Source organism: Mustela nivalis (genome assembly GCF_964662115.1).
Source record: "Mustela nivalis genome assembly, chromosome: 14".
Lineage (NCBI taxonomy): Eukaryota > Metazoa > Chordata > Mammalia > Carnivora > Mustelidae > Mustela > Mustela nivalis.
The window spans coordinates 84,324,947-84,338,017 of NC_139033.1; the positions used below are offsets into that span (position 1 = coordinate 84,324,947).

General features: G+C 42.7%; 2 long non-coding RNA genes and 2 gene segments (V, D, J or C); 2 read left to right on the plus strand and 2 right to left on the minus strand.

Moving 5' to 3' along the window:
- LOC309847518 (immunoglobulin lambda-1 light chain-like) overlaps positions 1 to 13,071 on the minus strand; it is a 1,783,291-nt gene that overhangs the window by 282,186 nt on the left and 1,488,034 nt on the right.
- The window catches only part of LOC309847526, a 712,223-nt gene that overhangs the window by 280,424 nt on the left and 418,728 nt on the right, over positions 1 to 13,071 (plus strand). The window lies entirely within an intron of this gene.
- Positions 1 to 13,071, minus strand: part of LOC309847513 (immunoglobulin lambda-1 light chain-like) — a 1,777,964-nt gene that overhangs the window by 276,859 nt on the left and 1,488,034 nt on the right.
- Positions 1 to 13,071, plus strand: part of LOC309847530 — a 65,940-nt gene that overhangs the window by 22,873 nt on the left and 29,996 nt on the right. Inside the window, exon 2 of the long non-coding RNA XR_014302490.1 lies at positions 591 to 739. This is a non-coding gene — a long non-coding RNA (uncharacterized lncRNA). The remainder of the gene's footprint in view (positions 1 to 590; positions 740 to 13,071) is intronic.

Here is a 13,071-nt window from a genome sequence, read left to right on the forward strand (position 1 = left end):
ACAGTTTAGCTATTGTAGACATTGCTGCTATGTCTGCAACACATTCCATCCTGGGCATTCTGCATGATCAAGATACAGTCCCTATTGAACAGGGGACTCTGGCACTGCTCAGGGCAGGAAGAGATCTGTGTAGAGATCAGTTGTGCCCTTCAGTGGTTTGGGGAGGATAGAGAATCTGATAGAAAAGGGCAAAGCTGAGGGACCTGGAATTCCAACCCAGTTCTGGGCCAGTAGGGAGTTTTCCCAAAGATACTCATTCTGGGCACAGGGAGATGTATCAGTTGTGGGAAAAGGCAATTTACAGGTAATATGTCAGAATTCCTTGGCCACTGCTGGACAAAGAGAGTGTCCTCCAGGAGGAAGCTGCTGGGGTGGGGACAAGGTTGACAGAGATGTCTGCTTCTGTGTGTCTTTCATCTCCTTAGTACTCCTGGGGGTGAGGCCCTCAAGGCACTGGCTATTATCCTTCCCCTCCCCCATGACCCACCTAAAGCCACAGGGAGACCAGGGTTCTACTTGTGCCTCTGGACCTGTCTCCTTGTCTTGTTCTACATGGATAACCTGCCACTGTTTTCCCTGACCCTCCACAGATTGGCTGATCTGAGTAGGAACATGAGGGAGGAGTGTACCTGACAGGGAAGGAATGGAGCTTGGAGAGGAATGCAGGTCCCTGGTTTCTGGAGAGGGAGAGAGAAGAGCAGAAGCTGGCTGGAGCGAGGCAGCAAAATCCCTGCACCAGGTGAGAAAGGCTGCTCAGACTGAGAGGGGATGTGGGCAAACCTCATCCAGAATGTTCCAGGACCTGAAGGAGGCAGCCACTTCCTCTCAGTTCTGCCAGCCGCCTGTGGGAGGCACTGCTGCACTTGGCCACAGTGACCCTGCTGCCCAGGGAGGTGCTGGCCCATTCACTGTCCTGTTGATGAGAAAACCTCTGGTGGAACTCTCCAGGTTATAATTCCATAGAGGGACTTTTTAGAAATCATTTACCCTGGAAAATACCTGGAAATATTATTTCTGTCACAGAGATCCTCACCAAACATTGTCTTTCTAGTTCATCAGGTCAAGAATTAATTTTTAGGTGAAAGATTCCCATTGTACTCACCGTACTTCTGTGTGGGAAAAATGATATACTGACCTGTCTCTCCCTCCCAGGAAGGTATCCTTCTGACATAAACCAGGATGGTAATAGTGGACGTTTCTGCTCTTCCTTCTTAATAAAGTCCTTATGTCTCATTTTGACATCATGAAATTGCTCTACAAATCAGTTTTAAAACCACAAGTCAAAGAATCAGGAAGAGAAGTTCCATTTGCGTAAAATATCCATTGATATGTTGGGAAAGTTCTTCCACTCAGAGCTACTGGTGAGGCTCTAATGCAACCGTGGCCACTACACAGGGTCCCACAGGGTGGGAGTGAGTTCATGTGGGTCAACTGGAGCTAAGTGTCTGACCTGCCTCATGCAGGTGACTAGGGCTAGTGGGAGGACAGTGGTACCAGGCGGGACCTTGGTGTTGTCTGCACGTCCTCCGCAGTTTCTCTAAAACCTAAGAAGGGATGGGCCTGGGGCACCAGGGGCCTGGTGCCCTCTTCAGGAACCCTAAGGCACCCTTTAGGATGTGGAGACCCTTACCCTGGAGCCAGAGGAGACATAGAGTCCCTGGGGCCCATGCAGTTTGCCTGTAGCCATGGAGAAGTGGAAATCCCTTGGGACTGTGTTCTCTAAGACAGCTGTCTTCTCTCCTGAGTGACACGTGATTAAATCTGGGGCCCACGTGATATATAATGACATCCTAAAACTGTATTATCTACTGTGGAACCTGATACAGTCCCCACAGTCAGAAGAGCCCCCAACTCTGCCATTGTTCAGTTGGATAAACACAGATCCAAGGACAGAGAACTTGCTGGAGTCTCCCACTCTGCCGGAGTCAGGATAGGACCAGGGAAGACTACTGATCCTAAAGACTGACCAGCAGCTGCACAGAGGCAGGTGAAAGTGAGAGGCAGGACATGGAGGACAGTTTGTGTCCCATCCCCCATCCTTCTGTGCACTTGAGTCACTGCCATGTACTCCCACTGCCACAGTCAGTGTCTCAACAATGGTTAGCTTAGTCCTGGCCCTCAGTTTGGTCTTCCTCAGTGGAGTCATGTCCCTGTGTTGCATCCTCAGAATTGGCCTTGGATGGTCACTCATATCTGTATACATACCAGCTAGGGGACCAGGCTTGGCTTCTGCTGCTGTCAAGAAGCATGTCCACACATGAGCTCAACCCCAGAGCAGGGATCCTGGGTCTGATCAGGATGACCAACATGGAGGGAATCAGCCTCAGGTCAGGGGGACCACAGTGCCTAAAAGAGAGGAGAGGAGAGTGATGGCTGGGGAAGACAAGGATGCTGAGTCAGGAATGAGTGACCCAGCTCTGAGGTAATGGAGCAGTGTGGACACAGGTGAGGGCAGGGCCCAACCCCATGGACCCTGGGTGGGAAGGAGGACAGAACAGCTGTGCCTCACACTGTGCCTCACAGTGGCACTCTCACATGTGCTGGGAGGGGCTAGGGAACACAGCTTAGAGTACTCAGCTGTGTCTGGAGGATCAACACCATCATTGGGACTGGGAACTGTTCCATCTGCCAATGCCCTGGCACACCTGGACCTGCTGCAGCTGCGCTTGCATCTTGGTAGCATCCCCCCACCTCAGGAGACTGTGTGCTCACTGAGGTTCCCAGGGTAGGGGTTCAGGCCACTATGGAAGATCTCAGTTCCTCTGCTTATCTCTCTAGGTCCTACTCGGCCACCTGGGACATGGGGCTTAACTGTCCTCAGTGGAGCTTGGTTCAGTTCAAATCCCCTGTAGTGATGTGGAAAAAATGGTTGAAGAATAGAGTCTTTTGGAGATGACAGAAGATGGTGGATGAGTATGGGATCCTTGTTTCAACTACTCCCTGAAATTCAGCTAGATAGTTCTCAAATAATTCTGAACACTTGTAGACTAAACAGAAGAAGTTGCTGCAACTCTACAAAGAGTGACCACTTTCTACAAGGTAGGAGTTGTGCAGAGGTTCAATCGGAGGGGATATATGGGAAGATAAGTCATGGGGGGAGGGAGCCTCTGTAAGCCCCTTACCAAAAGGTGATACAGCAGACACTGCACAATTGGAACTTTTAGGTCTTCCCTGGTGAGGGATGTGGCTGCCTAAAATGTGCCCTGGTGGCAAAGCAGGGCCAAATCCTAGGTGGGACAGTCTGGTCTCAGGATCCCCAGGGCCACAGGAAGACCCGGGGAGCCTGAGTGCTGCTGAGTTCCCAAGTATTGCAATGGGGAAGCCAGCTGCAAACATCAAGCAAGGAGTGGGCTTTCAGCCCAGTGTTACATAAACTGTGAACTATGGGATCATCAGGCAACAGGTCTTCAAGTAGGGACACAACAAGCTATTATGAGAGCTGCTATGAGAATCCTCCTTCTCCCAGAGGAGCAGTGCAGGTGCACAGTGCAGAAATCTGCACAGTTTAGTGCACACAAGAGACTGACTCCTTTCCCCTGAGGGTGCACAGAAGAGTAAGGTTGAAATCTTTCACCTCTGGGGCGGGAGACTGGGCCGTTGCCATTTTCAGTCTCATCCTCTACTGAAGTGCAGAAAGGCTTCAGGAAGCAAAAGCCACATAGAAACATCCAAAGCAGCTTTCATTGAGCCTGGCCCCATGACAAGGGGTGGTGAACGTCACAGGGTGAAGACAGTTGAGAATCAGCCCCACAGTGCCCTCCCCCGGAAGATGAGCAGGAACATCAAGCTAATACCAAGTTTATGGAACACTCAGAAGTGAAACATGCATGTGCTAAGAGAAAATAATATGTAGAATTTCAGGTTTTTTTTAAGTTTATTTATTTATTTTCAGCATAACAGTATTCATTATTTTTTCACCACACCCAGTGCTCCATGCAATCTGTGCCCTATATAATACCCACCACCTGGTACCCCAACCTCCCACACCCCCGCCACTTCAAACCCCTCAGATTGTTTTTCAGAGTCCATAGTCTCTCATGGTTCACCTCCCCTTCCAATTTACCCCAACTTCCTTCTCCTCTCTAACACCCCTTGTCCTCCATGCTATTTGTTATGCTCCACAAATAAGTGAAACCATATGATAATTGACTCTCTCTGCTTGACTTATTTCACTCAGAATAATCTCTTCCAGTCCTGTCCATGTTGCTACAAAAGTTGGGTATTCATCCTTTCTGATGGAGGCATGTGTATATGGACCACATCTTCCTTATCCATTCGTCCATTGAAGGGCATCTTGGTTCTTTCCACAGTTTGGCAACCTTGGCCATTGCTGCTATAAACATTGGGGTACAGATGGCCCTTCTTTTCACTACATCTGTATCTTTGGGGTAAATACCTAGGAGTGCAATTGCAGGGTCATAGGGAAGCTCTATTTTTAATTTCTTGAGGAATCTCCACACTGTTCTCCAAAGTGGCTATACCAACTTGCATTCCCACCAACAGTGGAAGAGGGTTCCCCTTTCTCCACATCCTCTCCAACACATGTTGTTTCCTGTATTGCTAATTTTGGACATTCTAACTGGTGTAAGGTGATATCTCAATGTGGTTTTAATTTGAATCTCCCTGAGGGCTAGCGATGATAAACATTTTTTCATGTGTCTGATAGCCATTTGTATGTCTTGATTGAAGAAGTGTCTGTTTATATCTTCTGCCCATTTTTTTGATATGATTGTCTGTTTTGTGTGTGTTGAGTTTGAGGAGTTCATTATAGATCCTGAACATCAACCTTTTGTCTGTACTGTCATTTGCAAATATCTTCTCCCATTTCGTGGGTTGCCTCTTTATTTATTTATTTTTTTTGACTGTTTCCTTTGCTGTGCAGAAGCTTTTGATTTTGATGAAGTCCCAAAAGTTTACTTTCGCTTTTGTTTCCTTTGCCTTTGGAGACATATCTTGAAAGAAGTTGCTGTGGCTGATATCGAAGAGATTACTCCCTATGTTCTCCTCTAGGATTCTGATGGATTCCTGTCTCACATTGAGGTCTTTTATCCATTTTGAGTTTATCTTTGTGTATGGTGTAAGAGAGTGGTCGAGTTTCATTCTTCTACATATAGCTGTCCAGTTTTCCCAGCACCATTTATTGAAGAGACTGTGTTTTTTCCACTGTATATTTTTTCCCGTTTTGTCGAAGATTAATTGACCTTAGAGTTGAGGGTCCATATCTGGGCTCTCTACTCTGTTCCACTGGTCTATGTGTCTGTTTTTATGCCAGTACCATGCTGTCTTGGTGATCACAGCTTTGTAGAAAAGCTTGAAATCAGGTAACGTGATGCCCCCCATTTTATTTTTGTTTTTCAACATTTCCTTAGCGATTCAGGGTCTCTTCTGATTCCATACAAATTTTTGGATTATTTGCTCCAGCTCTTTAAAGAATACCGATGGAATTTTGATCGGAATAGCATTAAAAGTATATATTGCTCTAGGCAGTATAGACATTTTAACAATGTTTGTTCTTCCTATCCAAGAGCATGGAATGGTCTTCCATCTTTTTGTGTCTTCTTCAATTTCTTTCATGAGTGTTCTGTAGTTCCTCGAGTACAGATCCTTTACCTCTTTGGTTAGGTTTATTCCCAGGTATCTTATGGTTCTTGGTGCTATAATAAATGAAATCGATTCTCTAATTTCCCTTTCTGTATTTTTATTGTTAGTGTATAAGAAAGCCACTGATTTCTGCACATTGACTTTGTATCCTGCTACATTGCTGAATTGCTGTATGAGTTCTAGTTGTTTGGGGGTGGAGTCTTTTGGGTTTTACATATAAAGAATCATGTCATCTGCGAAGAGAGAGAGTTTGACTTCTTCATTACAAATTTGGATACCTTTTATTTCTCTTTGTTGTCTGATTGCTGTTGCTAGGACTTCTAATGCTATGTTGAACAAGAGTGGTGAAAGTGGGCATCCTTGTCTTGTTCCTGATCTCAACGGGAAGGCTGCAAGCTTTTTCCCATTGAGGATGATATTTGCTGTGGATCTTTCATAGATAGATTTGATGAGGTTCAGGAATGTTCCCTCTATCCCTATACTTTGAAGTGTTTTAATTAGGAACGGGTCCTGGATTTTGTCAAATGCTTTTTCTGCATCTATTGAGAGGACCATGTGGTTCTTCTCTCTTCTCTTTTTAATTTGATTCATTTGCGAATGTTGAACCATCCTTGTAGCCCAGGGATGAATCCCATCTGGTCATGGTGGATAATCTTATTAATGTGCTGTTGGATCCTGTTGGTTAGGATCTTGTTGAGAATCTTAGCATCCATATTCATCAGTGATATTGGTCTGAAATTCTCCTTTTTGGTAGGGTCTTTGCCTGGTGTGAGGAACAGGGTAATGCTGGCTTCATAGAAAGAGTCAGGAAGTTTTCCTTCTGCTTCAATTTTTTGAAATAGCTTCAGGAGAATAGGTGTTATTTCTTCTTTGAAGGTTTGGTAGAATTCCTCGGGGAATCCGTCAGGTCCTGGGCTCTTGTTTTCTCGGAGATTTTTGATCACTGCTTCAATCTCGTTACTAGATATCAGTCTGTTCAGGTTGTTGATTTCTTCCTGGTTCAATTTTGGTAGTTTATATTTTTCCAGGAATGCATCCATTTCATCTAGGTTGCTAAGCTTATTGGAATATAACTGTTGATAATAACTTCTTTTTTTTTTTTAAGATTTTTATTTTTTTGACAGACAGAGATCACATGTAGGCAGAGAGGCAGGCAGAGAGGGACGGAGGAGGAATTAGGCTTCCCACTGAACAGAGAGCCTGACGCGGGGCTTGATCCCAGGATCCTGAGATCATGACCTGAGCTGAAGGTAGAGGATTAACCCACTGTGCCACTCAGGTGCCCCGATAATAGCTTCTGATGATTGTTTCTACTTCCTTCATGTTAGTTGTGATCGCTCCCTTTTCATTCATAATTTTATGAATTTGGGCTTTCTCTCTTTTCTTTTGGATTAGTGTGCCCAATGGTTTATTGATCTTATTGATTCTTTCAAAAAAACCAGCTTCTAGTTTCATTGGCATGAAATATGCTTCTCCATTCCTTCACTTTCAGTCCGGTGTACCTTTAGGTTCAAAATGGGCCTCTTGTAGACAACATATGGATAGGTCCTGTTGTTTTACCAATCTGCAACCCTGTGTCATTTTATGAGTGCATTTAGGCCATTCACATGGAGAGTGATTATTGATAGATACATTTTTATTGACATTGTGTTACCTTTGAGGTCTTTCTTTTTGTATATTATTTATATATTTCTGTTCAATGATATTTTTAGGATTTTTTCTCTTTTGTAGAACCCGCCTTAATATTTCCTGCAGCGTCAGCTTGGTGGTTGCATAGTCTTTTTTTTTTTTAATTTTTTATTTTTTATATTTTAATTTTTTTATATTTTTTTATAAACATATAGTTGCATAGTCTTTTAAGCCTTGCCAGTCTTGGAAACTCTTTATCTCTCCATACATTTTGAATGTCAGTCTTGCTGGATAAAGAATTCTTGGCTGCAAGTTCTTCTCATTTAGTGCATTGAATATATCTTGCCAGCCCTTTCTGGCTTGCCAGGTCTCTGTGGACAGGTCTTACATTATTCTGATGGGCTTTCCTCTGTACGTAATGGCTGCTTTCAAGAGGGTCTGCCTACAATTATAATTCTTCATTCTTACTTTTAAGTGTCTCAAGGATTTTCAAGAATCTATAATCTTGGGGGGAAACTGTTCTTCCTCTAGTGCAATGCTCGTTCCATTCGTGAGATTGGGAAAATTTTCATGAACAACTTGTTCCACTATATCTTCTAGACTTCTTTCTTTTTCCTCCTCTTCAGGGATTCCAATAGTTCTGATGTTGGAACATTTCATGGCATCATTTATTTCCTTGATTCTGTTTTTGTGGTTTGTAAGCTGTTTGTTCTAGGCTTCCTCCTGATCCTTTCTCTCTATCTGTTTGTTCTCCTGACACTAATTCTATCTTCTGTATCAGTTATCCTTGCTTTAGGAGAATTTAGATTAGATTGGAACTCATTGATAGCATTTTGAACAACATCCTTGGTGGCTTTCAGTTCTGCCCTAACATTGTGAACGTCATTGCTGGTGGCTTTCCGTTCTGCCCTAATCAATTCCTTTTGGTCATCCATGGCTTTCTGCAGCCTAGCTATTGCCTGGATAATTGTTAGCCTGAATTATCTTTCCGACATATTGTCTATGTTGATAGCTATTAGCTCTCTTGCAGAAGGTCCATCCTCTGTATTTTTCTTCTCTTGGGCATTCCTCCTCCTACTCATTTTGGTTAGAGTTTGCTGAATGGATGTAGCTGGATGTATCAACTGTGGTGTAGTCAAGGTGTACCCTGGAACACTTCTTAGCAATCAGGGTTCCCCACCCAAATGAGAGAAAAAAGAAAAGAAAAAGAAACGAGAGAGAGAGAAAGAGAGAGAGAAAGGGAAGATAAAAGAGAAGGCTCAGCCCAAATGGACCTGAAGGTAAGATTTATGAAGTATACAAACAAAAACAGACAAATAAAAAGACTGATAAAAGTATATGACAAGAGAAAAGAATATATATATATATATATATATATATATATATATATATATATTGCCTATATATATATATAGGCAAAAAAAATGAAGAACCTCGTCAAAAAGAACCCCATGTATAAGATTTATATACTATCAGTACAAACACAAAAACACAGAAACACTGGTGGAAGAAAAAGGTGGGAGAGTGTTTATAAATTCTCAGTGTGGGCGAGGAAGGTTGCTTTGATTCTTCCTGGATGTATCTTGATATATTTGTTAAGGGACTCAACTTTCCTAAGATAAAGGGGGATTAAAAATTGGTTTACCTATAGGGGTAGCATTGATTGGGGAAAGGGGGTTACCTTGAAGCTTAACTCTATATGAATATTAGAAAATAAAAATAAAAACAGAATAAACTAAACTAAACTAAAATTTTAAAAAAATTAAAAAAATAGAAAAGCAAAAGAAAAACATGGGTGTATGTATCAAAAAGTTCAGGTTAATAGGTTATTATGGAATTAGATGTACTGGACATCTCACTGTGATGGTAAATAGCTTAAAAAATTATCTATATATATAAAAAATAAACCAGAATGGTGGGAACGAGTTAAAAATAAAAGTTGTATCTTTGAAGTAGTGGCCGTTTTTCTCTTGTCGTCTTTTTTTTTTTTTTTTTTTCTTTTCTGGTTGGCTTTCTGGGGGAGGAGCCTGTCATAAGGGTTTTCAGTCAATGATGTTCCCTGAGTTAAATCCTCCCGCCCCCCTCAAGGGGGTGGGTTCTGAGGAAACCGGTTTTTCAGGCTTTTGTTCTCTAGAGGTTTTTATGTTTGTTTGTTCGTTTTTGTTGTTTTTTTTCTCTAGCCTTGACAGCTTTTGATGATTTTTGGAGGTTTAGAGGAAAGCTAACTGCTCCCTGACCTCCCCCTCAGAGAGAAGCCTCAGTCTGCTCCCCTGTGGGTGCTGCAGAGCTGCTGGCAGAGCAGGTTCTGAGTCTGTGGTCCCTGGGCATGTCGATCTCCTGCTTGTACCCAAAACTGTGGCAGCGGCAGCTGTCTGGGCAGCTCCAGATCACCAGAGAGGTTCCAAGTAGTGATCGCACACTGAGATTTTCCCGCTGGCCCGGGCTGGGAGTTCCTGGTCTTTCCGGGTCCGAGAGCACTGGGCTAGCACCTGTGCACACCTCTCCCAGGGGAGGGTGTAGGGCATGCACATCTCAGGCTCTGATAGCACAGCACAGCGTTTTGCCCTCTTTTGAGGCTCCCAGCTCTCATAGGAGCCAGACCCCATGCGTTCTGGGGCATGCTGGCAGCTCAGGGACCAAGACCTGGTTTCTCTGCCATACTCTCTCTGTGCCAGGGGAGGCTGTCCTGGGTCCGGGTACTTAAGACCCTGTTCCTAACTGCCCTGATTTCCACAATTTCCCCCCACAATCCTTGTTCTTTTTGAGTGCTTTCAACCAGACTCCAAGTTAATGCTGGTCCCCAGTCACAGGGCACTCTCATATTGGGGTATTACTTTCCAATCGGCTACCTCTGGTGGTCCCCACCCCCCCTTTTGTTTATTTTCTGATATCAGTCTGACGTTCCCACTCCACTTTACCAGCCCACTGGCGTCTTCTGCTTCTGTAGAGATCCAGACATGTATAATTCTGGTATCAGGCTGATTTCGTGGGTGATCAGAGTTCTTTGGTAGGTAATCAGCTCACTTTAGGGTACAGGTTGAAACGGCACATCCTCCTACTTCCCCGCCATCTTGTCTCCCCACAAAATTTCTAAATATAAGTCTCTCCCTGTCTCCTGATCTATCTCTGTCTTTCTCTCTGTGTGCATCACATATAAATGCACATACAGGTGTATATGAGATACATGTCCTACTGCATCTGTATTCTCTGGAGAATCCTAACTGATTGACCTCATTAGCTGTAAGCCTTTATTGTGAAGACATTTTATTTTAATGTTTTCTTTAGGATTTGAATCTTTACCTCTTAATTGATCAAACTTATTTGCCGTGATGATCCTATTCATACCTAGGCTAAGGATGACATAACATGGTCTTCTCTTCCCCATCATCTTTGCTCTCATTGTCATAAGTTTTATTTTCACATCCAGCATAAATCACAACACATTGTTATCCTTTCTGATGTAAGCAGCTGACTATCTTTTGTACACATCAACAAATACAGATGCTTTTATACTTATCCACATACATAGGATATCTGATGCTTTTTATATCTTTATGTAGATGCAATTAACTCTCTACTTTCCTGTCCTTCTGTCTGAGGGGCATTCTCGTAGTGAGGGTCTGCAGGAGGTCAATTCTGTATGATTTGCAACAGAAAATACTCTATTTTGCTTTCAGTTTTCAAAGATATTTTCGCCGGGTAGACATCACCATGGACAGGTATCTTCTTTTAATATTTTGAAAATAATGCATCAGTCTTTTCTAGCTTACGTGGCCTATAATGAGAAATGTGCTCCCATCATAATTCTGGTTCTTCCGTAAAGAACACGACTCTCCTCTCTGGCTATAAGAGTGTCTGCATCGCTGGTTTGTAGCAATTTCATATAATGTGCGCTATGCTGTCTCTCATTTTGCCAGTGCCTGAGCTTCTTTGAGCTTCCTGGATATATTGGTTCATGAATTTCACCAATTTGAAAACTTGTTGGCTTTTCCCCTTCAGATATATTTTCAGTCATCACCCAAACCCAACCTTCTCTGCCTAAGTTACTCCAATTACATATCTTAAGGTGGAAAGAAGCTGTCTTCTTGCACTGAGATTTTCTTCAATTTCTCCAGCTATTTAACTCTGTGTTTCATTTTGAACAGTCTCTATTATGTGACATCAAGATGACTAGTCTCTTCTTTTATTACATATAATCCACTGTCAGTATCATCTCTGTAGTTTTACATCTCAGGACTTAAGATGGTCATTTAGGGGAGTTTTTAAAAGATCTTCCCTTGAAAACTGTCTTCTAGATAGTCTCTTAACATATCCAGTCATTCATGTGCTCATGGCCACAGAATAAATGTACTTATAATAAATGTATTCTTTTTTTTTTTGTGAAAAAAAATTTTATTTATTTATTTATTTTTTCAGCGTAACAGTATTCATTTTTTTTAAATTTTTTATTTTTTATAAACATATATTTTTATCCCCAGGGGTACAGGTCTGTGAATCACCAGGTTTACACACTTCACAGCACTCAACAAAGCACATACCCTCCCCAATGTCCATAACCCCACCCCCCTACTCCCAACCCCCCTCCCCCCAGCAACCCTCAGTTTGTTTTGTGAGATTAAGAGTCACTTATGGTTTGTCTCCCTCCCAATCCCATCTTGTTTCATTTATTCTTCTCCTACCCACTTAAGCCTCCATGTTGCATCACCACTTCCTCATATCAGGGAGATCATATGATAGTTGTCTTTCTCCTATTGACTTATTTCGCTAAGCATGATACGCTCTAGTTCCATCCACGTTGTCGCAAATGGCAAGATTTCATTTCTTTTGATGGCTGCATAGTATTCCATTGTGTATATATACCACATCTTCTTGATCCATTCATCTGTTGATGGACATCTAGGTTCTTTCCATAGTTTGGCTATTGTGGACATTGCTGCTATAAACATTTGGGTGCATGTGCCCCTTTGGACCACTACATTTGTATCTTTAGGGTAAATACCCAATAGTGCAATTGCTGGGTCATAGGGCAGTTCTATTTTCAACATTCTGAGGAACCTCCATGCTGTTTCCCAGAGTGGCTGCACCAGTTTGCATTCCCACCAACAGTGTAGGAGGGTTCCCCTTTCTCCACATCCTCGCCAGCATCTGTCATTTCCTGACTTGTTGATTTTAGCCATTCTGACTGGTGTGAGGTGATATCTCATTGTGGTTTTGATTTGTATTTCCCTGATGCCGAGTGATATGGAGCACTTTTTCATGTGTCTGTTGGCCATCTGGATGTCTTCTCTGCAGAAATGTCTGTTCATGTCCTCTGCCCATTTCTTGATTGGATTATTTGTTCTTTGGGTGTTGAGTTTACTAAGTTCTTTATAGATTCTGGACACAAGTCCTTTATCTGATATGTCGTTTGCAAATATCTTCTCCCATTCTGTCAGTTGTCTTTTGATTTTGTTAACTGTTTCCTTTGCTGTGCAAAAGCTTTTGATCTTGATGAAATCCCAATAGTTCATTTTTTCCCTTGCTTCCCTTGCCTTTTTCTTGTTCCTAGGAAGATGTTGCTGCGGCAGAGGTCGAAGAGGTTGCTGCCTGTGTTCTCCTCAAGGATTTTGATGGATTCCTTTCGCACATTGAGGTCCTTCATCCATTTTGAGTCTATTTTTGTGTGTGGTGTAAGGAAATGGTCCAATTTCATTTTTCTGCATGTGGCTGTCCAATTTTCCCAGCACCATTTATTGAAGAGGCTGTCTTTTTTCCATTGGACATTCTTTCCTGCTTTGTCGAAGATGAGTTGACCATAGATTTGAGGGTCTATTTCTGGGCTCTCTATTATGTTCCATTGAT